Source organism: Petaurus breviceps, unplaced genomic scaffold (assembly GCF_028583685.1).
Source record: "Petaurus breviceps papuanus isolate PSGF00001 unplaced genomic scaffold, PetGlider_PUasm1.0 156, whole genome shotgun sequence".
In the NCBI taxonomy this organism is placed as follows: Eukaryota; Metazoa; Chordata; class Mammalia; order Diprotodontia; family Petauridae; genus Petaurus; species Petaurus breviceps.
The window spans coordinates 3,771,663-3,799,496 of NW_027185720.1; positions in this window are offsets into that span (position 1 = coordinate 3,771,663).

Here is a 27,834-nt window from a genome sequence, read left to right on the forward strand (position 1 = left end):
GGGTTTGCACGGCCAGTTGTTGTTTATGGGTGTGGTGCTGAGTGTCTGGGCCTGGATTTGATCTGGGTCGTCCCGGCACTGGAGCCGGTGCTCTTGCTCGCTGAGCCACCTGGCCAAAGTTGAACTATTAACATTCCTACATGGAAAAACAATAATTGTAACCTATGAAACTTTTCTCAGTAGTTGAAGGGATTAGAAATATATATATGTCTTTATATGAGGGTATGCGAACATATGAATACATATATGAATGTGTGTATATACGTTTACAGGTATACATAGATAGAGGGCACGGGACCAATTTAACAGGAAGGGATGATACTTAAAAGGTGAAATTAAGAGGTGAGAGGAATATAATGAGAGGAGATGGGGAGAGACAGAGTGGGGCAGACTATCTCATACAGAAGAGGCAAGGGAAAATGGTTACAATGGAGGGAAAGAATAGGAAGGCAAAAGGAAATAGGTCAACCTTATTCCTACTGAATCTGGCTTGAGAAGGGAGGGAAATACACACTAAATAGGGGATCTCACTCTCCAGAAGAATAGGGGAGGAAGGGGATGTGAGGGGGGATGATGGAAGGGAGGGCAGGCTGGGGGGGAGGGAAGTTGGAAGCACCCACTTTTGAAAAGGGACAGGATCAAAGTAGAGAATAGAACAAGTGGGAGGTGGGATAGGAGGGAGGGAAAAATAATCAGTCTTTTACAATACATCTACTATGTTATTGTTTTGCATTAGCCACACATGTACAACCTATACTGAACTGCTTGGCCCCCCCAGGGGGGGGGAAGGGAGGGGGGGGGGAGGGAACAAAATAAAAAAAGAAAAAAAAAGAAAAGTGGTTAAAGCCTATGAACAGGCAATGTTCAGATAAAGAAACTCAAAGCTATCAATAGCCATATGAAAAAATGCTCTAAACAACTATTGATTAGAGAGTGCAAATTAAAATAACTCTGAGGTACCACCTCACAACTAATAAGCTACTATAAAAGAAAATGAAAATGACAAATTTTTGATAGGATGATGGGATGTGGGGAATTGAGAGGGAGAGAAAGAGAGAGAGAAAGAGAGAGAGAGAGCTATTTGTACAAGAACTTTTATAGCAACTCTTTTTGTGGTGGCAAAGACTTCAAAATTGAGGAGATGTACATCAATTGGGGAGTGGCTGAACAAGTGGTATATGATTTTAATGGAATACTCTTGTGCTAATGACAAGCTAGATCATTTTAGGAAAAAAAATCTTAGGAAGACTTACATTAACTGATACAGTGATATGAGCAGTACCAAGAGAACATTGGACATTGTAAGAATAATATTGCATGATGGTCAACTGTGAATGACTTAGATCTTCTTAGCAATTCAATGATCTAAGACAATTCTGAAGGACTTATGATGAAAAATACTATCTACCTCAAGAGAAAAAACTGTCGGAGTCTGAATTCAGGTCAAAGTATAACATTTTCACTTTATTTCTTGTTTGTGAGTTTTTATTTTCTTGGTCTATGCTTTCTTTTGCAACATTACTAATAAAGAAAAATGTTTTGCATGATTACACATGTCTAATCTGTATCAAATTGCTTACTATCTAAAGGTCTTGGGAGGTAAAGAGAGAATTCGCAACTCATATTTTTTTGTTTAAAATTATTTTTATATGTAATGAGGAATAAAAATTTAAGAAAAGCAAAAACAAAAGAATGATTAGCTTAACTCCATCATAAAAACAAAGCCAGTGAATCAGCAATGCCCCATTTAGGAAAGGTACAGGTATTTAAGCAAGCTTCACATTATCTTTGAATGTTTTCATCCTTTGTATGATCCACAATGCAGCACATATGAGAGTGGGGAACCTGAGGATCTGTGAAGTGTGGAGCAGTACTGGATTCGCTACCCTCTTCTTTATATGGATGGTTTTTGTGTGCTGGTGTGTGTGTGTGTGTGTGTGTGTGTGTGTGTGTGTCCTTTGGTACTCTATGTGTGTGAAAAGTAGGTAGAAACTGGTGTTACATGACAGTTGTAATGATGCAGCTAGGTGGCATAGTGAGGTCTGGGCTTAGAGTCAGAAAGACCTCTGTCCAAAGAAAATGATAAAGGAAAGGAAAGCAGTTCATAAAAGAATGTGTGTGTGTGTGTGTGTGTGTGTGTGTGTGTGTCTTTTAAAGCATTCAGGAGAAAACAAAAGATGACTGGAAAATATCAGTCAAGGCAACTGCAAAAATTGCACATTGAATCTATATATTTAGAAAAGCAGTCTTAATATAAAAAAAATCTGTACATTCATATACAGCCTTCCTTTTCTATTGTACTATTTATATAGAAAAGCCAATTTTATTTGTTTGGTTTAGAAAAAAATTAAAGAAAATGCAGATGGTTCTGAATGAATCACACAAAAATGGAGATAATAGTTAATGCCTTGTTAAATTAGAAATATCCCCTCCCTTAAAAAATAAGTATCTAGTATTTAAAGATTCACATTCTTTAAGCTTTCTTTTTTTCCAGTTCTTTGTAGAGGGAAATGTGCATGTTTGTTGATATTTCTCAAGTTCATAGTAATAAAAAAGTGAATCAATTAATGAATGAGTAAATGAATTCCCCTTCACTAATGAATACTGCCCCCAAAGGGCCATTTCTATGACAAGCAAGCTAAGAGTAGAACAGATTGTGTCTCACTGGTAGTTGACTAAAGTAGAGTTATGAGGTCAGACATTAGGGAGCTATTTTCAATGTAAATTTTAAAATCATTATTCTGATCCTAGGAAGTTAATCAAATGCAAAAGGAGTAGTGTCCACTGAGGAGGGTGTGAAGGGAATAGTGCCATCAGGGGAAATCTGGATTACAGATAAAGTTGAGAAGTAGGGAGAGTGTCAGAAGAAATATCAGAGGCATAAAAAGTGGGTTTAAAGAAAGGAATGGTGTTTCTACTTTGCCAAAACAGACTGCTAATTCTAGACTTCTAGTTCACCAGGCATGAAAAGAGACTGAATGTGGGGAAGAAATCAAGATACAGACCAGTCAAACTTTTAGATTAACTTTAAATGTAATTTAACTGAAAGTTAATGACACATTTAAAGGATCTGGAAACAGAAGAGTGCATCCAACATTTTTATACTATCCCAGATAACTTTTACTTACATAATCACTCATATTACTTTTGGCATTCCTTTTCTGTTTTTCAATTACTATAGTCACATAAAGCCATGTTGGCAGCTTCATGGGCTCAGTGTTTAAGCAGCTTCAAATAGCCATGCATGTTTCTTTTTTGTCTTTACCCAGATGGTCTCAAATTCCATGGATATTTGAGGGCTTGGCTTTTGCTTTTAAAGACAAGGTATTGTTTTAGCTCTTTCATGATTCTCTGGAAGCCTTATTTCACTCTTTATATTCTTGAAAAAGTATAGTACCATGCTAAGGTTTAACTTTTGACTATTTGGGGAGAATCTAGTTATAAATATGAGGCCACCACCACCCCTTTCCCACACACTTAAAATAAGGTTATTAAAATTATTAAAATTAGGTAGAACAGTAGTCAGACTGGTGGACCTGGAGTCGAGAAAATCTGAGTTCATCACAGAAAGTCAAATGAGCAGGACCAAGAGAATATTGCACACAGTAACAGCAAAATTATAAGGATCATAATCTGTGAAAGACTTAGTTACTGTAATCAAGACTATGATCCAACACAATTCTAAAGGACCCATCATGAGAAATGTTATCTATCCTGAAGAGAGAACTGATAAACTCTAAATGAGGCTGGAAGCATCCTTTTTTTTCACTCCATTTCTATTGATTGTATTTACTTTTGTAACAGCCAATATGGAAATACGTCTTACATGATTTCATATGTATAATTAATGTCAAATTACCTTCTCAAGGAGCATGTGGGGAGGAAGGGGAAGAAAGAATTTGGAAATCAAAATATTAAAATAATTGTTAAAAATGTTTTAAACATGTAATTCAGTAATATTTAGCAAAAATATATTTAAAAGAATAATGCAAAGAAAAGCTGAGTTTAAACCCTACTTCACATACTTTCTAGCTGTGTGACCCTGGAGAAATCACTTAACATCTCTCATCCTCTGTTTGCTCATCTGTAAAATGAAGAGATTGGATACAACTACATTCTAACTGTATGCTGAATGAGTGATTCTACTTTCAAAACTTTAACTATTTAACTCATTAAAATTCTGTGCTTCTATATATTTAAAGAATGGAATTTTGCCCAAACCCTATTTATTTCCTCTGTATTTAACCTTGGTATTTGTTCCTTGTTAGTGTAACAGGAAGGATAGCTAAGCAGTGCAGTAGATAGAGTAGTGGGCCTGAAGTTAAGAAGACTCATCTTCCTGAGTTCAAATCTGGCCTTAGACACCTATTAGCTGTGTGAACCCACACAAGTGACTTAACTTTGTTTCCCTCAGTTCTTCATTTTAAAAATTAACTGGAGGAGGATTGTCCTCCCCCTCTCTCCTCGACCAAAAAAAAAAATCCACCAAAAAACAATCAACCAAGCAAAAATCCTCCCAAAATAGGCTCACAGAGAGTCAGACATGACTGAAAAATGACAACAACAGCAAATCTAACAGGAGAGTTGATTGAATCCCTTCATATGAAAAAGATGGGTTTCCAGAATGACACTATTTCCAATGGAAGGAACCATTTCCTTGCTTTGGGAAATGTTCTTTGGTTACTTCTGGCCTGTTAACCATTTGAGGAGGAGAGAGATCGTTGATTGGTCTCTTAGCTAGAGCTCTCAAAAATTCAAAAGGCACCAGTTAAATGCAGTGTGATTCTTGGCTCTGATCCTTTCTAGGATGACTGACATTATAGAAGGATGATGAATTGCTGTGAGCCTCCAAGTAGAGGAAGGGAACTGGTGAGCCTCTCTTACATGAGACTGGCATGAAAGGGGAAGAGCCTGGCCTTGCTATTCCTTCTGTCTTATCTATGTCTCTTTCTTCATTTTTAGTGAATGAGATTGGAGATAGCTATATTCTTGTGATTTGTATAAGGTCAGGAGAGCGAGCCACCACAAGGTCAGAGAACAGGCTTCATGCTAGCTTTCCTGGCCAGCTAGAGTAGCAGGTAGGTGTTGCAGAACTACTTGAGGGATCAAATCCATCAGTAACTGAGAGGAGTCCTCATCCAGGGATTATGACACATTTTGTAAGTGCACCTGCTGGGATGAATTTTATGTAGAAACTTTCATTATGTTTGACCCCTTTGTCTCCCTAGGGATTGAGGTCCTATATTCCTTCAATATAATGGAGGAATGTTTACCACACATATTGAGGGAAAGGAAACTGCTCTGTCCCTCACAGTAAATATTACTTTATAGAAACTAATCCATGATAAATGGTTAAAGTGGAATACTAATTACTGATGTATAACACTAGTGAGTATATATCAAAAGGGTGGCATAGGGCTAAAACTTTAGAAAAGAGAGGCAACCAGTTTCTTTGGGTATTGTACACTGAGGAAGAGATGTAGCCAAACTTGCTCTAAAGAGTAAATCCAGAGTCCTCCTGTTTTAGTATATGAAGATAATATATCAAAGTGAACAGTGGAATTTAAAAACACCTTGAAAACAACCACTTTTACATGACATCCGTGTGTGCTAAAGACCTGACCTGTGATAGGAGTACCCTGCAATCTAAAATTGAAGGATATCCTTCAATTGTTAAGGAGTTAACAATCATTAGTCTCAGTTACACAAGGATATCTAGGGAAATTAGTCATTTGTTTTATAAGAATGACAACCCCAAAGCAGGAAGGAAAAAAGAAGTGGGTGCTCACTCATGACTTCACTCTATAAGCATATAAATAAAAACTAACTAACCACTTAACGGCTGCTGCTATTTTTTTCTTTAGGAGTAATTTAGCAATAATTGCATCTACACTCTGTTCCTTTCTTTTAAAAGCTCTGTCTCTAAAATTAATGAGCCTTCTACTCACCAATGTACATAGAGGTTGCAGGGGGGCTAGAATAAGTGTACATTGGTTCAACTAGCATAGGTATTTGGCCTTAACAGCAATCTCCCATTATTGATTTTGATGCATAGGACTTCAATGAGTCCTCTCCTCAACCTTGCCCATTGTGATCTCATTGTAATAATGCATTATGTTACACTGGCTGATCATTTTCACCTGACCTTTGCAATGATAGTCATTTGACAATTGTCTTCTTAAAAATTATGCCTGTCTTCCTGAAAAAAAAAATTAATCTATACAAAACAGCTCTCAACTGTGTAGATATCAACTAAGAGCTTCCTATTACCTTAGTTATTGAATTGCTACGTAAATTAATTGCATTGCCTGTCTAAGCCTTTATTTCTACATGAGAAACTTGAATACCATTTACCTCATTAAATATTGCTAAGTATTAATAAGAAACTAATGTGACATTTTCCTTTAAGAAACTAAATTCCACACTCAATTAATGATTCTCTGTAAGACACTTTTTTAAGTTGGGACACTCATTAATCAGAATAATAGGAAATTATTATATGATATATATTTTTCACTAACTCTGTTCTTTTCTATTTGCTTGTAGACATTGGTCTGCCTTATAGTCTCCACTCGTTTCTCTCCCCAATCATTCCATCCCATTTCTGAGGTATGTCTCTCCCTCTGTACATTGGACTCATATTTTGGCAATAGATTTTGGATCATAATGTCAAATTATTCAGATAAAAAAGGCTTATATTTATCAAATATATTATATCTTTTACAGTATGTCCTTCCCATTGTTCCTATCAGATAGGTGTTTAAATGCTAATATGTTTTATAGATAAAAAAGATGAGACTCAGAAAGACTGAGTGATTTGCATAAAGACATTCACTATCTCCATCAATAAGCATTTGTAAAGGATTTAATATACTCCAGGCACAATGCTCATGAAGGCAAAAACATTCTTTACTCTTAAGGAACTCATTTGGTGATGGAGACATCAGGCAAACAACTATATGCAACCAAACTATATGCAAGATAACTTAGAAATTACAGAGCAAAGGCATTAGAATTAAGTGTGATTTGGAATGTTTTCCTGTAGATATTGGGATGTTCACAGAGATCTATAGGAAGCCAAAGGAGCCAGGAAATGATGAGGGAGGAGAGCATTCTAGAGATGGAGACAACCAGTGAAAATGCCTAGAGTCAGGAGATGGAGTGCCTTGTTGCACAGACTTCCATTGCCATGTAAAAGCAATTCTTTACAAATTATTTTAAAGTCATATAAATTCTAACCTTCACTTAAGTCCTGATGTGATGCTTTATCATGAACTAGATGTGACCCTGGCTTCTTGAATAACATTCAAGTTCTTGATGGCCCTGAAATGTTTTGAAAAATAATACTTTAAATGTAAACTCACCTATTGCCTGTGTATTTGTCACCGGAGGATATAGTGAACTAATCTGGGAGAGGCTCTTCAACAGGTAGGCCATATAATTACAATTTCTTTTTTTAGCCACAGCAAAATTTACAGATTATCTACTAGATTGTAGAGAGATTTGTGACATCATGTGGCAGTGATAGGAAAAGAAAGCCCACAGCAGCAAAAGCATAGGTCCCTAAAGTATTAAAGTATTAAATTACAAAATCTTCTTGGGAATAAGTGGGATATAAATCAAGAAAACAGCATAGGGAATTTGCTAATTTGTTAATTATTCTTTAAGTAGCAAACTCATAAATTTACTTATTTGAAGTTATTTGCACCTAATTCTGGTGATTCATATGAGCTCCAATGACACTTATAGAAGGCATAAGGATTGGACCTGTACTTTTCTTGATACCCTATATACAGGGCACTCTTGGGTGCAAGGGTTGAAGGCAGAGAACTCTCTCTACATTACAGCTTGACAATTTATTACCTTCAAGATTACCTAAAGCAGGGGTGGCTAGGTGGTTCAGTGAGTAAAATGCTAGCCCCAGAGTCAGGAGAACCTGAATTCGGTTCCAGCCTCAGACACTTAACACACACATACACACACACACACACACACACACACACACACACAACCTAGCAGTATAATCTTGGGAAAGTTATTTAACCCTAATTGCCCTCCAAAAGGCAAAAAAAATTACCTAAAGGACTAAAAGTCCACTGAGAGTTCATGTGACTTGTCCAGGGTCACCCAATATGATACATAGATTTAGAGGCAGGACTTGAATCCAGATCTTTATGTTTCAGAGGTTAGAACTCTATCCATTCTGCCACCTGTATTTCACAGTGAGGATTGTCAATACTGAACACTAGGGGCACATGTTGTGTTTTCCTTACATTTACAGTTGAAGGCAAGGGAAGCAGAATAGAATATTTGTTTGGGAAGTTTACTCTGAAGCTGGTATTTAAGAAGAAGTTTTATACTTCAGGATAATAACAATAATATCATGAATAATAATTAGCATTTTGCTCCATATGTGCCAATGTGATAAGTGTTTCTCAATTATCAATTCATCAAATCCTCATAAGAACAATGGGAGGTAGGTACTATTATTATCCCCATTTTATAGATGTGGAAACTGAGGTAAAGGAGTTAAGTGACTTGACCAGCTAGAAAGTATCAGAGGTCTGATTTGAAGTTAGGTTTTCCCAATTCCAGGTCTAGCTTCCTGACTCCTGACTTCGCACTTTATCTGCTGTAACACCTGGTTACCCAACAAGTTAAAATATTTGGATGAAGAACTCCTGCCCACTGACAGAGCATACTTAAGGTAGCATGTATGCAAAGGGACCTTGAAATTGTAATCAAAAGGGTTTCCTTTTAAATGAGGGAGGGAGTAGGTTGACTATGTTTATCCACCAAGCTAGGCACTATAGGAAGCAAGGACTATAAGAGAACAAAATTAAGAGTAGATAGGTTTGGAAATTCATCATTGGAGAAAACAAAAGCAAGAAAGGAGGCGACCATAAATCCATGAACCTCAATTGTTTATATATATGGATACAAATTTAGGCAATGAATAAGAAGATAAAAGGTTCTAATTCCAGGAAGCACATTTGAACTCACAGTTATCACTCAAACAGGGTGGAATAAAACTCTGGAATGTGTCCCTGGGGGTAAAAAAAATGAGACCTAGAACATTACTCTTCATAAATATGCATTATTCAAAAGAAAGAGAATGGGCAAAATTGGAGAATTTGGTGCTGTAGAATCTTAAAAGCTGTATTCCACAGTGAGGAAATCCAGGAGCCAGAATGGGGAATGATGGTGGAGGATTTTTGAATTAAATTAATCGACATTAAAACACAAGAAGTTCTGTCATTGCATTATTCTTCAGGACAAATGTTTAGAAAAAGGAAACAGATAAGAGGTCAAAAAGTAGACCACCAGAGTGGCACAGAGGGGAGTTATTCCAGAAGTGGAAAATCTCAGTTATCTAGAACTAGGTTTTCTTTTCTCCTGGTCTCTCTCTGTCTTTGTCTCATTGTCTTTTTCTATCTGCCTGTCTGCCTCCTTCCCTGTCTGTTTCTCTATTTCTCTGTCTTTTTTTAAGGATAGTCTCTGTCTCTGTCTCTCTGTCTCTCTTTATCAAAATTATTCTTTAAAAGGTAAATGGATAAATGAGAAAATTCTGTATAGGATCTTATTCTCACTAAGAGGGTTGAAGCAATTAAGTTTGTTTAGTTTACTGAAGAGAAGAGAAGATAGCCATCTTTAAACTTTTGAAGAGCTGAGTTTGGGGAAAATGTCTTATTTTGCTTGGCCACTCTGGAAAGAACTAAGAACAAACAATTGACATTTAACACAAGGAAATATTTGATAATATCTAAAATATAAAGATTAGATGTCATTTCATTAGCATAAAGAAAGCCTAGTGAAGAACTTCCTTTACCAATATTGGATGGTATCTTTTCTACAGCTTAGAGAGTTTTCTTGGGCAGTGAGAGGTTAAGACTTGGACTAGTGTCATAAAGCCAGTTTGAGTTGGAGGCAAGATTTGAATCCAGATCTTTTTGGTTCATAGGCCAGTCACCTTTCTACTAAAACATACTGCCTCTCTTCAGAGTTTAGAACTATTTCCAAATGCCTTCAAGAAGCAAATTCCCCTTCAAGTGGAGGTTGAAGGGATATATGAGTTGTCAGGGGTTCATAGTAGTCCTTAGCACAGTGCCTGGCCCATAGAAGATATCTAATAAATATTTTTTTATTGATTATATGTTATATGTGTATGTGTTTATCTATCTACTTATCTATCTATCTATCTATTCCCAAAAAGTCTTCCTGTAGTTTTAAACTTTAGTAAATTAAAACTACAGGAAGACTTATGTTACATACTCCCTGAACATTCATCATGTTACTGAATTATTTAAACACATGTAATTTGAGAGGCTAATGCAGATAGTAATTGCTACTCTACCCTGTGTTTCAATAGAGGAAAACAATCTTTCCCTCTCCATAGAACTACCCAGCATCTCTGTGTGGCTCAAATAAAGGCACCAGAAAGAATGAGTGAGGTAGTTGTGTACCTGAGCTAAAAAAAGGAGAATGTGTTACCAGGACTACTTGACTCCTCATACAGGGTTCTTTTACCATACTAGGCTGATTCTTGACAAGAAACAAATAAATAACAACAACAAAAAGTAAGTTCTTTGTATATTTTTATTTTTTTTCTTTCTCTGAACAAAATCTCTCTCCTATACTTCTCCATTTCATTAGCTAATTGACTCCTGTAATTAGTTTTCCTTAATGAATCTGACAAAATACAGATTCAAACCTAGGTCCTACTTAACTTTCACTCTTCTATATACTCTAACCAAATACATAATACATAGATATGTGCATACACACAAATGTTGCCTATGTATCTTTGAGTGTTTGCGAATATTATGTATTTGGAATATTTATGTATACTTTCTGAGATTAGTATTGATTTTTATTTTTTTTACATGAAGACATGCTATTTCTCTTTGGTTTAAGAGAGACATGACATGCTGTATGACAAGATAGAAAAATCAAAGAATAACATTAGCACAAAGGGTATCTTGTAAAGTAAAATGAGTTACTTTAAGGCATAGTAAGCTTCCTTTTGTGGGTGCTAAGTAGCATCATACATAGATCTCTAGACCTGAATTCAAGAATTCCTGAGTTCAAATCCAGCCTCATATATGTACTGTGACCCAACTTTTATCTGTTTCAGTTTCCTCAATCATAAAGTGGAGATATTAATAGCAATGTTTATAAAGTGCTGAACACAGTGTCTGGCACATAGTAGGTGGTTAATTAATGCTCTTTTCTTCTTTTCATTCCTTCTTTCATCAAATGTTGGATTACCAAAAAAAAAAAAATAGTGTCTATAGGACTCATACTCTGGGTAGGCCTAGATCAGAGTAGCTTCATCTTTCTTTGTGTGATGGTCCCCTTGGGTAGTGTGGTTAAAACACATGGATTCCTTCTATAAATTATATTTTTAAATTGACAAAAATAAAATATATAGGATTACAAGGGAAACCAAAGGCTAAGAGAGGAAAAAAATATCATGAAGCCCAAATTAAGAACACCGATTAGTCATTAGATGGCATATGTGATCTCTCCTAATTTTCTGTGATTCTTTCTTCTGTGACCTCCTGAGTTTCTTGAATTCAGGATTATATACTTTTGTTTTAATCCTTAGTTCATTGTATGATGCCCAAATCCACAATTTAACAGGAAATAGAAGTGGCTGCTGATATTTCAAATGCATGTACTCAGCCAACCACAGCAGTGATCTGATGAGAAATGTGATTTCACCTGTATAATCAGCTTCTGGGCACTTGATAAGTGTCTATCTTGATTTGTCAATTTCCAGGAAACTCTTGGTGCTGTTGAAACCCTTGATGACATATATATTGTCATAGAAGAAGAGAAGGTAGTGTTTCTCTGTCTCCAGGAAACTTTGTATGTCAGTTTTCATATTGAAAATACATATTTATATCCATGCTCTTAGCCAAATGTTATCATAAGTATTGTAAAATTTTGGTACAGATTAACCATCCATTACCGGTTCAGTCTGAAATAACCTAACATAATTCATGATTTATAATGCTAAAAATTATACCATATATCGTAAATCACAGAAGACCTCTCAATATTGTTATTCAAGCTCAAGATTTGAAATAAATTAAGTTTTCATTGAATGTATCTTACTTGACCCTTTATGATAAAATTTTATGAGAACATAGAATAGAGTTTTACTTGATGAGCAGTATTTGATGAGTTTCAATTTGTATCATTGAAGAAAACTCTACAGCTTTATTTTTATATTTGAGAGGTTTTTGAACAAGTCAGACGTTGAAGGTGTACAGAACTTTGAATGTTAACAGCTAAATGTCTGACATTACTGAGGTTCTGGAGGATATTTGTACTGGTCTTTTATCTTGAACATTAGAAATCTATTTGTCAGATAAATATGAATATTCCAATTCTGAGTGGTTCCTTGCAATAAAAAAAATCATGAAGGTTCTTATGGAAAAAAGAAATATCTCAAAGAAGATACTCAATTTCATCTTACATCATGTTTTCCAATCGCAAAAGCTATCAACTGAATATTCAATTTTCTCTTAAAGACCATGAGTTATATAGGGTTTTTTTTGTTCTAATATATACCTGTAAATTAAAAACAAAAAACATGAATCTGTGACTTTACAAATAGAAACTTCTGAACTTACTATCTGATCATATTCACAATGTCAAAAAAAAGTCAGCCTAGAAGTAAAAGTGTGATAGGACCAGAGTGCCTGTATTTACCATTAGTTTTCTCCCCAGAACACTAGAATTTTCCTTTTGACTTGATTAATTCCTACCATCCTTGACACAGCTTCCTGATCACCTAAGGGCATAACATTTTCCACCTTCTTAGAATCAGTCTGCTTTCCACCCCTCCCCCCTTGATGGATTTTCAAAGACCAAATACATCATAATAGCTGGACCTACTAACTGGATTCATTTCATATAGCAACTGGAAGACTATATCCATAGAAGGAAGCTATGTGAAACCACTGTCCTCCATTACCTCAATAATGCCAATCATTTAGCTGTTAATATCCAAAGATTGGCACAGCTCCAAAGTCTGACTTATTCAAAAACTTCTCAAATATAAAAACAAAGCTGTGTAATTTTCTTTAATGATACAAATTAAAAATCTTACCCATCATATAAAACTCTATACTATTTTTTCATAAAATTTCATCATAAGTATTCAAGCAAGATACATTCAATGAAAACTAAATTTATTTCAAATCTTGAGCTTGAATAACAATATTGAGAGTTCTTCTGTGATTTATGAAACATGGTATAATTATTAGGAGTATAAATCATGTATAATGTTAGGTCATAGCTTAATGTAACCATCCAATTTGATGATGATAAATCTGCCAACAAAAAAAAAAGGAAAGAAAATTCTCACTATGGTAATTCAACCCACTGGGACAGAAAATATGAGTGTAAATCTTGCCACCCTAACCTTGTTCAGACTGAACCAGTAATGGGTGATTAATTTATACCAAAACTTTACAATAGGTATGATAATATTTGGCTAAGAGCATGAATATAAAGATATATTTTCAGTATAAAAATTGACCTAAGTGAAGTTTCCTAGGGACAGAGAAACAGTACCCTCTCTTCTCCTATGACAATATATATGTCATCAAGGGTCTCGACAGTGCCAAGAGTTTCCCAGAAATTGACAGGTCAGGTTAGTTAGACACTGGTCAAATATACACTTGCGGTGTTAAGGCAAAAGAACCTTCATTTTCTTCAATGACTTGTGAAGACCTTATTTTGTCTTAACATCAAACCTGATTTAACAAGGTATTTATGTCAGGTCTATTCTTGGTACAATCAATATACAATGATCTAATTGTCATTATTTCTCTTTGTTTCCCCAGTGCCTAGCACAGTGAGTGGCATAAGATATGTAATTATTTAAGACGTGTTGATCACTGATCATTGAATTATTTGTTTACTTACCATGTGAAAAAGAAAGGCAAAGGTTTTTCATGTTGATAAATTTGTTTCTCTCTAAATCAGAGGTTCTTAATCTGGGGTCTATGAACTTTTTAACTGACTTTCTGTGTATTCTTACATATTTCTTTTTATGCCTTGAAATAGCTATATGTTTAAAAATGAACTTGAATAGGGTCATCTAAATGAATTTACCTCTTCCCCTAATTTTGCTTTTTTTATCAGCCAATGAAAACAGAAAAATCTATTTGCATTTTGGAGATGGGGTAGGATTGCATGTATGACTTTATTGAGTGTTACATATAGTCTCAGATGTCTAAGACACAGATGGTGAAAAAATATGGTTTGTTTCCCAATAGAGATGATATTGGATCAGAACTGAGGACCCATGCTGAGTGGTTCTTAGTCAGGCTGCATTTCAAAATGCAAGTAGTAAGTAATGAGAGCAATGTGCTGGACTGGCAAAAGTGGGCCTGAAGCCTATGTAGCAACTCAGAAGGCAATGACCATTCAAGTGGGGAAGGTGGAAACAAGCAGATTCACTTGAGGAAAACAGACTTTTAATGCAGGATTTTCTGAAGACAGATATCTTAAAAGTAATACCAAGCAATTGGTACAAGAAATGAGCTATGGAGACTTCAGTGATTATTTTTTTTTGCTTTTTGGAAGGCAATTATGGTTAAGGGACTTGCCCAGTATCACATGGCTAGTTTTTGTGTTAAGTGTCTGAGGCCAGATTTTAACTCAGGTCCTTCTGACTCCAGGGTCCCCTGACTCACTGAGCCACCTAGCCACCCCGACTTTAGTGACTATTAAAAAGATATAAGGGCAATAATGAATATTTAACTGTCTGTATACCCAGACTTCTATATCCGGTGTATTATTCCAGTATCTTCTGTCTCTTATAATTCTCTTTTCTTATGCAGGTTGTAAGGCCTAGAGCAGGGCTGAGGAATCTGTGGCTTCAAGGCAACATGTGGCCTTCTAGATCCTCAAGTGCAGCACTTTCATTGAATCTAAACATCACACAAGAAATCCCCTTAACAAAAGGATTTGTTCTATAAAACTTGGACTTGGTCAAAAGAACACGCCCAAGGACCTAGAACATCATATGTAGCCTTAAGGTCACAAGTTTCCCCATCCATGGCCTACACAGATGAAAAATAGGTAGAGCAAGTTGGGCTCAGAGATTAATATAGCAGGTGCCAAAGTAGCATAGGCCAAGATTGGTATTGGTAATGCCAAGGCTAGGGTGGGAAGGTAGAAGAGGAGTTAAGATTGGAGAGAGCAGATGGAAAAATTATATTCTAAGCAAGGTGTGGCAATAGAGCATTGTTTTAAATAATTTATCTGTTATATTTCTATTTCAGAGGATTGAGATGTGAGGGGAATGGGATAGTGGGTTGAGTTTTATACCATTAGTCAGGTCTGGGATTTCAAGGAACAAAGCTTCAAAGCAAGTTAATCAAACTATGATATTTATTGGTAGCATGCCCAAAACTGCTGAAACACTCATTCACAGAAACAAAAGAACACAAAGCAAAGCAAGCAGACATGTGCCTTCTCCCTCCCTCCTCTCAAAACTTGGTCTGGTTCTGGTAAATGAAGCCAACTCTATGTAAATATGTCCTAACTGGAATGATTTATGGCTTTAAGAACTCTTCAGGTTTACAATGAGGTAATAGAAGCTATTCTTTTATAACTACACCAGTCTAGAAAAAGAAAGTTCTATTTACCATGGAATACCCCAGTTTGATAATCCTCTAAACAAGTGTTCTGTATAACCATGAGGCTGCACTCAAAGATATACATTAGTTATTTTTTTTCTTTCTCTATCTGCATACACACATACTACTCATTTCTAGATGACAGGGTCCAGTCTAAATAGACTAAATCTGGTTGTTTCAGCCTTCAGGGGAAATCATCCAAATTGAAGTGCCAGGCAATGAAATATCTTCCTAACAAATGATAAAGAGTTCCAAAAGTGTCATCCATTACTGCAAAAGGGGTTTTGGAAAATTAGATGAGTTGTCCAAGGTCTCAATGGTGTCCTCAGAATCTAATTGGACATTTATGGGAGTACCACATAGGATAATGAGAGAAGAATCTCACAGGTCGTTCTTGAAGTGTGACTATGGAGATTCTTTTCCCTTACCAGTCATATACTAGAATCTCATAGCAGACTATAGCATTTCAGCATTCCATATTTTAACAAACCTATACTAAGCAATGATAATGGATATTGTTTTAACAAAAAAACTCTCAAATAGGTCAGATGGGCAGAATTTGTCAAATGTCTTACACAGTCCCATTTGACATTATATAGTTTTACATGCATCACTGTGTAGAGAATAACAAACTTTGGATTTAGTGCATTTAGCTTTGTAATAGTGTTTCAGTAGTCAAACGTGCTCCCAGAGATTAGAAATATTTAATTTTGCTTGAAATCCAATACATTTCTAAAGTACTCATTCATACATACAATTTGGTAACTTTGAGGGGGGACAATTAGTTGTATAAAAGATTACTTAGTCATAGAATATAGGAGAAATAAGACCTCCTTGAACCATAATGTATTTTCTCCTCAGTTTAATAAGATATTTCCAATCTACTGTCCTTAATTTTTCAGACTGTAGAATTTTCAGTGAAATTGCTTACAAATGACAATTTACTGTGAGGTCTGCATTAGATATATTGTCAGTTACCTGTCATATAAATAGTTGAGGAGACCACTGTAAAGCCAAGCATGTGCAGTTTTCCAGAGGACTGCTGCTATGAACAGCTTTCAAGATTCTGATTACATAGCATAGTAAACTCTCTATTTATTCAATAACAAATCAGAGCAAAACATTCACAGAAAATCAAGGTACAGAACTCAGAATGTTACAAGTTATCACAGAAAATCAAAATACAGCATTCACCATGTCACAACTCAACAACTTATCACTAAAATGGCCACATAATTTCACTGGAGTGGTCACATAGTTTTAAACAAAGTACAATCATTTAGTAACTCAATCATTTAATAACTCAATCATTCAATTATCCTTTGCCTCCTTAAGGGACACAAAATCCAAAAGTAAAAGCCCTCCACCCCTAGGTTACAAGTAAATCACAATTTCATCAGCCACTATTTAGACAATTTCATCAGTCACTACTCAGTATCCATGGAGGGGTATTTTCATCTTGACTTGAGACAGGTAGTTCCTACTTGAATCCAACAAACTGTCACCTGGGTTCAAAGGCAGACAGCTCCCAGTTCCTTGTCCAGCTCTTTGTGCAGTTCCTGCTCCACATTGAAGCTCACAGTGTCCAGTCCATCTCAAATTCTTCACAGTCTCTGTTCCTGGGAAGATGAGGCTTAAAACCACAAGAAAATTCATAAGTTACAACAACATTTGTACAAAGCACCAGCACCACACATATTTTCTCAGTCTTTGGCAACTCTGGCTGGTCCTTGGAAGTCCTCAGGAGCTCCAGCTGGCCCTCAAAAATCTTCAGCAGCTCAGGGTGACCCTTGGAAAACCTCAGCAGCTCCAGCTGGCCCTCAGAAGTCCTCAGCACCATAAGCTCCATTCTCAAAAATCAAAATCACTTTATCCAGCCTCCACATGGCATGATCCAAGAAATTCTGTTTCAGTTCTCAATTATAATTCCTTTTGTCAGTTCTTCTCAATTTTCATTTCAGTTTTCAGTCCAGTAGCAGCTGCCCTGCCTCCATGATGCTTACCCCAGGAAATTCTGTCTGTCCAGATTGTGCTCTTCCTTAAATATGGTATAGCTCCTCCCTGTTCAGCCCCTTCCTGTTACATCAGCAACAGGGGGTTCCCTGTTCAGCCCCTTCTGTTGTATCAACAATAGGGGTTCAAATCCTCTGTTTCTCTAATAGAGGCTTAATTTGAAATTAGGTGCTAAGTACCTATTAGCTTGGCAATACAAAGGCATCTTCAGATTTCATTACTATTACAACCACTAACACATAACTGTTGCTATTCTCACTACTAAATTTGATATACCAACCATTCAGGGTACATTTTCTGATGAAAAGTTTTGAGAAGGCTATTTAAGTGGATACTATCTGTGTGCAAACTGTTTCAATTACTAAACGTGTCACTGATAGATATTTATTTCCTTTCTTAAATTAGCAACACACAAGTTTAACCCCCAGGTATTACCTTTCCTTACACAAAACATGTCAATGGACACCCTAAAGAATATTTATTTCACTGACTGATGAATTGATAAATAAACATTGAATCACAGATATGCATTTCATTCCTCTGACTCTTGAAAAATGCTCTTATAAGTATAATGCTTTTGATTGATATTTATTTCACTTTGATAAGTAGTGATGCATAAAATTTTTACTGCAGATACCTATCTCTTCCACTCTCAATGCATAAAAATGTAATTGGCACATAGCTGAGAGATAATGGACTGCATCTCCCTAGTGCCTAAGTCACTCCCTGTGAGTGGCTTTCTTTCTTTAGGGAGCTCATTAACTCAGGTAGCTGCAGTTTTCATTTAGAGAAAAATAATATGAATACAAAAAAGACCCTTCTGTAAATTCATGTGGAAATGAATAATATAGCCTAAGAAACCTGAACTTTATTTTTAGACTTTGACATCATAGGTAGGAACCTTAAGGTCATGAGTAAATCATGGTGTTTTTCGAACTTTTTCCCTTTGGAGTCTGTGTATTTTGAAGATGAAGGAGGCCATGAGGAGGATAGAAATTCCCCTGTTCTTAGAAATGTTGAAGTGGAGCTTGTATGATTATATATTGTAAAAATTGGGAAATTGGGAGTGAGGTTAGGAATAGATAATTGCCAAGTTCCTTCTTTAACAGTCTATGAATTTTATTATATGAAATTTTATTTTGAATTTTATTATGATTTTATTACATGAAAAAGCATTTGATTATATAGATAGCCTTTAATGCAAGATTGGTTGTTATTGATTTCCCTATACCAGAATTATGGGCTTTTGGTAAGGACCGTGCACCCCACAAAGAAAAAAATACACTAATTTCACAAGAGAGTTGAGTATCTCAAGAGGATTTTAATTTGAAATTTAAAGGGTATGGATGACAATTTTAAGATTACTATGGAGAATGAGTGTGACAGTAGAAGAGAGATACTATTAAAAGAGATGCCTAGTAACTCTTGTAAGGCAATTACAGAAACGAGTATGAAGAACAATACTTACAGATTTTAAGAACTGTATGATAACCCTAGGATCTCATAGACATAATAAAAGCTTGACAAGATGTGACTGGTGGCTAGAACACAACAATAGAAGAACACAATTTTGATTACAGATCTAAAATTTAGGGAGAGTTGTGAATATCCAAGAAAATATATATATATATATATATATGTACTAGGAAGGAGAAAATTCACCAACTTGGGTATTGAAGCAAAATGGAGAACATTCAGTGAAAGCATCAGAAATGGTGCCCTTGAAAGAAGATACCACCAATTTACAATAAAATGGAAGAAATGGAAAATGCTTTTTTGGTGAATTGTCTAAATAAATCTAATGTGGAAGAGTATAAGGACAAAGAAACACAAAAACAAAAACCATTGGTTGAACAAGAGATTGCCAATCAACACAGATGTTAAAAAAATGCCTGAAAATTTGAAAAAAAAAAAGGGGGGTATAAAACCAAAGACAAATAAAGCATTATGTTGTGGCAAGTGCCTCAATTATATTCAAATTAGTAAAAACAATGAATCTTTTGACATACCTACATGTCTTCTAATTCACACAATTAGAAGCTATAATTATGTAAAATATGCCAAGTGATTGTTACTTAACAAAAATGTAAAGTGTGTAGTCAAATACTGTGACCACTTCAGGGGAATTGTTATTTTCACTAATAAGAACTTAGGCATTCAGCAAAGATTATAAAGGAAGCTTGGACAAAATGTTATGGACAAACATTCATGACCTTTCAAAGATCATTGATGGTAGCATAGCAGTCATAAATTGCAGGGATTTTTGTTTTTTGTTTGTTTATTTTTGTAATAGCCTAAGATCAAAGCAAAATGAGTGCAGTAGAGAAATTCTTCTTGACCACTTCTTGGCATTGATGACATAGTGCTACCAGTTGATACAGAGAAATTGAAGGTATTTATATATTCCTTCATTTTTTTCTATTAAGAACAACGGCCTTCAAGTTGTTGTGGGAAGAACAAATATGGTTAAGGAAAATAAAAACAACAACAAAAATATCCAATAGCTTTTAAAGAGATTAAGGTCTACAAGAACTGAATATGGTCTCTGAACTATAAATCCTGTTTGAGAAACAGAAAAAATAGAGGATCTGGAAGATTTGAAGGAGCTATATATTCTCATATGAGGAAAAACAATTCTAGGAATACTACATTGGTCATCTTATGTCAAAATTCCATAATGGGTTATTAAACATATGACTTATGAGCTTTTATAAAAGAGGTAATCACTGATAGCCACCATGATTTGAAGAAGATAAGACCCTTTCAAACTTGCTTTATTTCCTTAAAAACCAAAACAAGCAAATAAAGAAAAAATTTGTGCTACTGGAATAACTTATGAAGATATGATGTAGCTATATTAGATAACTATTTCAATAAGAGATCTGAAAAATGAAAACATAATAACCTTCTGGTCAACAAAAAAAAATGTGGATTGACTATAGCTAGAGAATTGAATAACAATTTCCAAGGAGATCTGATTAACAGGTTTACCCAGAGAAAGGTCTCTAGGGCATGTCTTGTATATTTTTTTTATATATTTGACTCAGGAACTTGCATTATAATGAGGATACAACCAGTACACATATAAGCATATATAGAACAAATATAAAGAGAATAAATATTTTAAGAGCATAAAGTAATGGAATTAAATTCAAAATTGTTTGGGAGGAAGGGAAGGAACAGATCTTTTTATATCGTGGATGTGCTGTTCTCTGTTTTTGGTAGAGAAATTATCCAAATGAATGAAATCATGGATCTTCCAATTAAGAATTACATAAAAGATTCAGTCTCAGCTTCCTGAAAAACTCAACTATCCTTAACAATTCTTTTCCAAGGCTTCTAAGTATTAAAGTTCTCTGCAGTGTTCAGATAGAGAAACAGTAGTCTCCCAGGACTCTGTGGTACTGAGGGCATATTTAAAGTGTTCCACTTCCTTCTGAGTACCCCATTTAAGACAAATATTTGATATACTAGGTGTAGGGGTGGGGAAACTGCAGCTTTGAGATGTGGCTTTGAGGCTATAGCTTCCCCACCCCAGTAATTAGGGCAATGGTGTCAAACTCAAATTGAAATGAAAGTGACTAAAAATACATAAGGATCTATGAGGACCATTTATTGGCTTAGTGATCCAGGTATTAACATTTATCAATGTTTTATTATATTTTTATTTAAGTTATCAAGTGTTTCCCAATAGATTTTTATCTGATCCTGGTCAACTTGGGAATGATTGGCATTTCTTCACAAGATATAGACAAGATTATATCTTCATTAGGCTGATGGGAGAAACTGCTCAATTTCTGAACATCTGGGTGGAGCTAGAATTTCGTCTTGCCTTTTCCAGTATTTTGAGCCATTATGTTTTAGTGAGAAGAATACTGGTCATGTCTGGTGATGCATAAGTATAATCCCTGCTGCCTGGAGACTAAGGCTGGTGAATCTCTTCAGGTAGAGAGTTCTGAGTTGCAATAGGCTACAGCTGGTCAGGTATCTGCACTAAATTCTGCATTAATATTCTGAGTTCTTAGGATGTGTGTGTGTGTGTGTGTGTGTGTGTGTGTGTTTGTGTGTTATCAGAAAGCCCCAAAAGAGACAAATCAGTCCAGGGGGCAAATGAAATAATTAAAATAGGTTTACACTCAGGCGTAATTCCTACATTTCTAGACTGAGCAAAAATAAGACCTAGTCTTAATTTAAAAAAAAAATCACTAGACTTGGAGTTTGAAATAACATCTCAGTCCCAATAAGTTCTAATTCTTTTACCATTAGCCCATCACAGCTTCTCTGAATTTCAAATTTATAATCTGGAAGATGAGGACAATAAAATGTGTGTTGAATATCTCACAGGGTCATTGTCAGGAAAGAACTTTTCAAACCCATAAAGTGCTATAGAAATATGGGTTATTACTATTTCCATGTACTTCAACATAATTTTGTGGGAGCTAGTTATTGCAAAAGTCCAGAATAAGGTCTTGCTCCTGAGGAGGTAAACCAATGGGAATCTAGATATGAAGACATATGAGGAAAGATTGTAACAAATGGAAATATTCAGCTTGAAGTAAAGAATACTTGGGGGTAGTGGGCTTGGTAGTTGCCTCAAAATTCAAAGAGCTGAGCACAGAGACAGCCAGGGCTCTGTAGGTCTTACAATCTTCATACAGACTAATGAGGAATTCCTTGCAAAGAAGTTACACGTCCACTACCATTATGGATGTGTGTGGAAAAGGCATGATAGATTACTTAGGGCAGGAGAAAAAGATAGATTTCCATTAAATTGTTATTGTTGTTATTGTTATATGTATTTCTGTGTGTTTGTAGAACCTTATTATCTCCTTGGTTTGCTAACTTTGATTTAGTCATCTTGTTTGAGAACATGCTTCAGACCCTAGTGAGTCTCTGTAGTTTCATGAAAGCTTTCTAAGTAGGTATGCTATTCTTTATTTTCCCTATCATTCAAGACTCTCAGAAAGCATTCTGGAAAATTCTAAAGTGTCACTGACTACCCCATATACCCCATTGTCTCCTTGGGATATCATGAGGGTGGTGACTTGATTTAGTAGTGTTGGCTTGAATAACCTTCTATAGGAGGTAAAGTTTTTGATGATAAGACTTTTCTGATACAACTGGGACAGTACTGATCTGAGTCTTTACTGTAGCAAAAGTGGAAAGGGTTTCAGGGCCATCCCATATAGAAATATTCCATGTTGCTCAAGTAAAGACCAATGACTAGAGTTGATATGAAGATTAAGTGGGATAATATATATATATATAAAGCACTTTGAAAATTTTGAAAGATTATATGAATCTGAAATACTGTTATAATAAAAAACAAGTTAAGCAAATATAATTTTATATCCCCTTTCAATGTTGCATACTTGGCTCAGTGTCCTTTACATGTGTGTATGTGTGTATGTATATATACACATAATATGTATGTGAGTGAGCATATATATATATATATATATAATAGCAGCATACAATAGTGGTTCTGCTGATATTTTTCTGACTCATGTATGTGGATATAGTTCTATAACATAAGTTTCAAATTTCAAATGCTCACATAAAATACCATTTTTTTAAACATTCCATTGAAAAATCTTTGAAGCCAATGTATGGGTTATCTCTCTATGAGTAAAATTATCCTAAATTGAATGAAGGATAGGAGACAGTGGAAACCTATTTATTTTTATTTAAAAAGTGTGTAAATGACACTTTTGACATAAAGGAAACATCTTTTCAAATGATTTCATTTTATAGCTTCAGATATTATATATAGTATCATTTCTTGTTTGTTTTCCTAAGACTATTAAGGTCAAGATTTTTTTTATTGTTGTTATTATTGCTGCTGTTTAAAGAGATACCGGTTTTTGGACTTACCGATAATTCATTCAAAGTAAATAACTTAGGCTCCATGATCCACCAAGCTAAAAGGAGTCGGTCAATCACCTAGAACTTATTGAGCAGCTAACATTTCACTAAGTGTTAGGGATACAAAGAAAAACAATAGATGGTCCAGGCTGACACAGAGGATACACGCTTGGAGAATGGGGAAAGATACCATACAAATTATTTTAATATTATACATGAATATACATGTATATGTAAATATATAGCATATTCATATATGCACATATAAATACATATATAACACCAAAATAAATGTGTGTGTGTATATATTTAGTTAGGAAAAATATTATACTATTTAAATCTAATTTAATGTGATTAAAAGTTGCAGTACACAGAATATTTCTTGACCCAAATAGCTCTTTGGAGAGTGTGAGACATGACTACCAGGTATTTTTGGTTCCTATATTTCCTAGATATGCCCAAAGCATGCTTATTTTGTGTTACTACACTCAGGACTCACTTAAGATCTGCCCAAATTTGTGTTTTCAGCTTACTTCATGTGTTTCATGTGTAACTTGTGTGCAGAAACCTTTTTTCAAAATCCTATATAATGTACATCTTTCAGAAACTGGAGGGGAGAAAGAGAGACAGACAGACAGAATAGAGACACAGAGAGACAGGGAGGCAAAGAGAGACAGAGATAGATAGAGAGAACAACTACTCTGTTACTCTCTTTCTGGTTTGCTCTCCTCTACCAAATCACCGAATAAATTACTTGTTTTTTGAGTGTTGGTGTCTATCTGTTTATGAATATGATGAATTATGCTTGAGTTTAGATGGGAAATGGGGGTTATTCATGTAGAGTAAACTAAAGTAGCTATAATTATAGTGCATCTGGTACATAACTCCTTTTTATGGTGGGGGGGCAGAAGTTTCAAGAACTTTGCAGAAGGTAACCGATCCACTATCTTCCTGGTCACAGGATTCTACATATGCTTTCTTAATATATAGTATTAAAATAATAAAAAAAGGTCCCTGCACTTTACTGCTTCCCATTTCCTTCTTCATAAATGGCAAGCAGTATGAACCACTAAATAAATATAATAAAGCTCAGAGATATACTCCTGGTGGTCTCAAATTAATAGAAGCATCATCTAATTAGTCAATTGTTAGTTGTTCTAGTTATTAGAGCTGTGCTTTGTTCGTGAAATTATTTCTACCTTGAGGGTTTTTAAGGATTCAATATAAGGGACATAGTTATCAGACCCATTGGTGTTACATAGAGGGAAGAGTTTGAAGCTCGTTCTTTCATCAAATTACTGAGAAAGCATTGTTTCTATTAGTAACATTACCAGTTGTTTAACAATGCAGATCAAGAGAAGATGGTAAGTAAAAGGCTATTTATATATTGATTTGTCTTGTATATGTTCTTAAATTTGGTCTGCCAACTTTAAATAGGGCTGTGTTCCTGTCCATGAGATTATAATACTTAGCATTTAGCAGTGCAGCTGGAAGAAACATATGCCCTTGGCTCCTCCACAGTCCTCTCACATGACTCTGGGATACTAAGAACAGCAATAAGAGTTAACAGAGGATAAAGTATTTAGTACTGCAGGCTCTAGATGCACATGCTTGGGATGTACAATGAAATAGAATGACCTTACTGCAGGAAGTATTGATCTTTCCCCTCCAGCTGTCCATTCTTTTATTAGGCAGTAAAGCCTAACAATGCTTGGCTTCTCTTACTTTATGCATTGTCAGAAGCATCCCTGGGTAATCTAAATAATCCCACCTCCATTGTTCACAAAGACTACACTAGAGGGACAATTGAATGGTGGGGGATTGGAGAATTTTTCAAGTTTCTAGACCTGGGCAATAACTCATGCTGGGAAACAGACTGCTCAAAGATGAGAAGAAAAGAAACATTAGAAAGTAAATATAACAAATCCTAATCTAGGCCTGATTGGGTCCTCTTGATGGATTAGAGGGGAATATTACTAGTGCTGCTTCCTAGGAAAATTCTAATGAAGTTAAGCAGCAGACTGTAACAGCAAGCACAGTAGAATACCCAGGATGGCCTGCTAGCACCGGTTCTTTGGTCTGCTTTTCTAGGAAAGACTGCTCAAAAAGGGGTTACCAATATTACTTTTAATTACATTCACTAGTTCGGGGGGAAAGGTAAGCAGTCTGAAGGTCAGAGAAAATATAAGAAGAGAATGACCAACAGACAGGCCCCTAGCTGTCTGAAGATAGTAATATTGCTATCCACTTCAGGCGGGAGCTGGCTCCCAATTCCATGGTTCCTCTTCCATGGTTCCTCTTCCATGGTTCCAGCTCCTGCTCAAATCTACCCAACCATCACCTGTATTCACAGGTAGGCAGCTCTCAGCTCCAGCTCCTTGTCCAGTTCCATATTGAAGCTCACAGTGTCCAGTCCAGTTCAAGTCCTTCGCAATTTCTGTTTCTGCTAAGCCAAAACTTAACAGAGCCAAAACAACATTCATTCACATTGTCGGCACCATCATCAATTCACTTAGACTGTGAAATCAACACAGACCCACAAAGTCTGAGAACTCAACACACATCATCAGTATAGTCCTGGGACCCCCAAAACCCTCCTCCAGGACTTCTGTAAACAGATAACAAGAAAATCCTCTTTGAGGGCTTTCAGTAAGGACCCAGGACTTCTGTACAAAGTATTACAAATGCAAATCAACACAGACAAAACAGACAAACAGAGTTCCAGGATACCACAAGTTTTCTTTCACAACTTTCCCATCACAAGTGGTCCCTTTCCAGTTCTGCTCTCTCCCAGATTGTGCTCAGCTTTTTACCTGGTCATCAGCTCCTCCCTGTTCCACCCACTTCTTACATCCTGCCTGTTCCTATCTTTGGGAAGCTCCTCCCACTTTGGGTTTCAAAAGTTCTCCTTTTTTACAAAGACTTGATGTAATCATGGTGAGGCTCAAAAGAAAGTTGAATTAAAACAAGCTACTAAATAATTAAGTACCAGAAACAAGGTGCTAATTACTTCTTTGCTTGTCATTAGAAGTTTATGAATGAAGCATTTCCATCTCCTACTGAAATGCCCATGGCCTCATATACTAAGCACCTGCATGTAACAAGGGTGGAAAATTACTGAATTCTTCCTGAACTCGTATGTGCCTAGCCAGGGGCCCCTCTCTTGCAATACAATAGTGAGACCCACCTTGCTGTACCTCCTGATAAGATGTCAGAATGACCCAGAGCAGGACACGGACGTCTGGGACCTCTGATAAGTCAGGGTAGGTCTATACAACTGTCCAGATCCAGCCTGGCTATAAAGGACCTGTTTATCTACCACTGTCAAACTAACTGTACTCCCCACACCCGTTTTGTGGTTTTTGACTTTAAATATTCCCCCTTTTCTGATGGTTGGAGCAGCTTTCCCAAGGTTTCCTTGGAAGACTGTCGCTGGCCAGCTCAATAAAATGATGGTCAGGCAGAGTAAAAATAGGTTTAATCCACAACACCCAGCTGCCTTAGGTAGCAAGAATCAGAGGGGCTGAAATGAAAGTGATTTCAGGGCGCCTCCCGTCTGACTCCCGATACCCAGACCACACAGTGCAATGGGTGGCTTGGTCACAAAAAAAGCAGCCAAAGGCTAATCTCGGTGGGACCTCCAGTGAAATGGCCAGTTAGAGAAAAAAAAATGACCCCAAGCCCAAGTCAATTATTCTGAGCATCATTTTATTGTGCTGGCCAGTGACAATCTCCCAAGGGAACCTTAGGACAGCTGCCTGGACCATCAGGAAAGGGGGAATATTTAAAGTCAAAAACCACAAAATGGGTGTGGGGAGTACAGTTAGTTTGACAATGGTAGATAAACAGGTCCAATATAGCCAGGCCTTGATCTGGACAGTTGTATAGCCCCACCCTAACTTATCAGGGTTCCCAGACTTCTGTGTCCTGCCCTGGGTCATTCTGACATCTTATCAGGAAGTACAGCAAGGTGGGTCTCACTATTGTATCACAAGAGAGGGGCCCCTGGCTAAGCTAATATGAGTTCAGGAAGAATTCAGTAATTTTCCAAACTTGTTACATGCAGGGGCTTAGTATATGAGGCCATGGGCATTTCACTACCATAACAGGGAAATTCTCAAGTATCCCACTTTGTATTTCAGAGATAGGACCAAGATAAGTGACTGGGGTTTTTCCCTGGATCCAATGTTACTTTTCTTAGAATTATGAAGAATTACAGGCACAGTGATAACTGAGATCTGTGTATTACAGAAGAGAATCTGACATGAGTATTATATTATATTACTCATGTCAG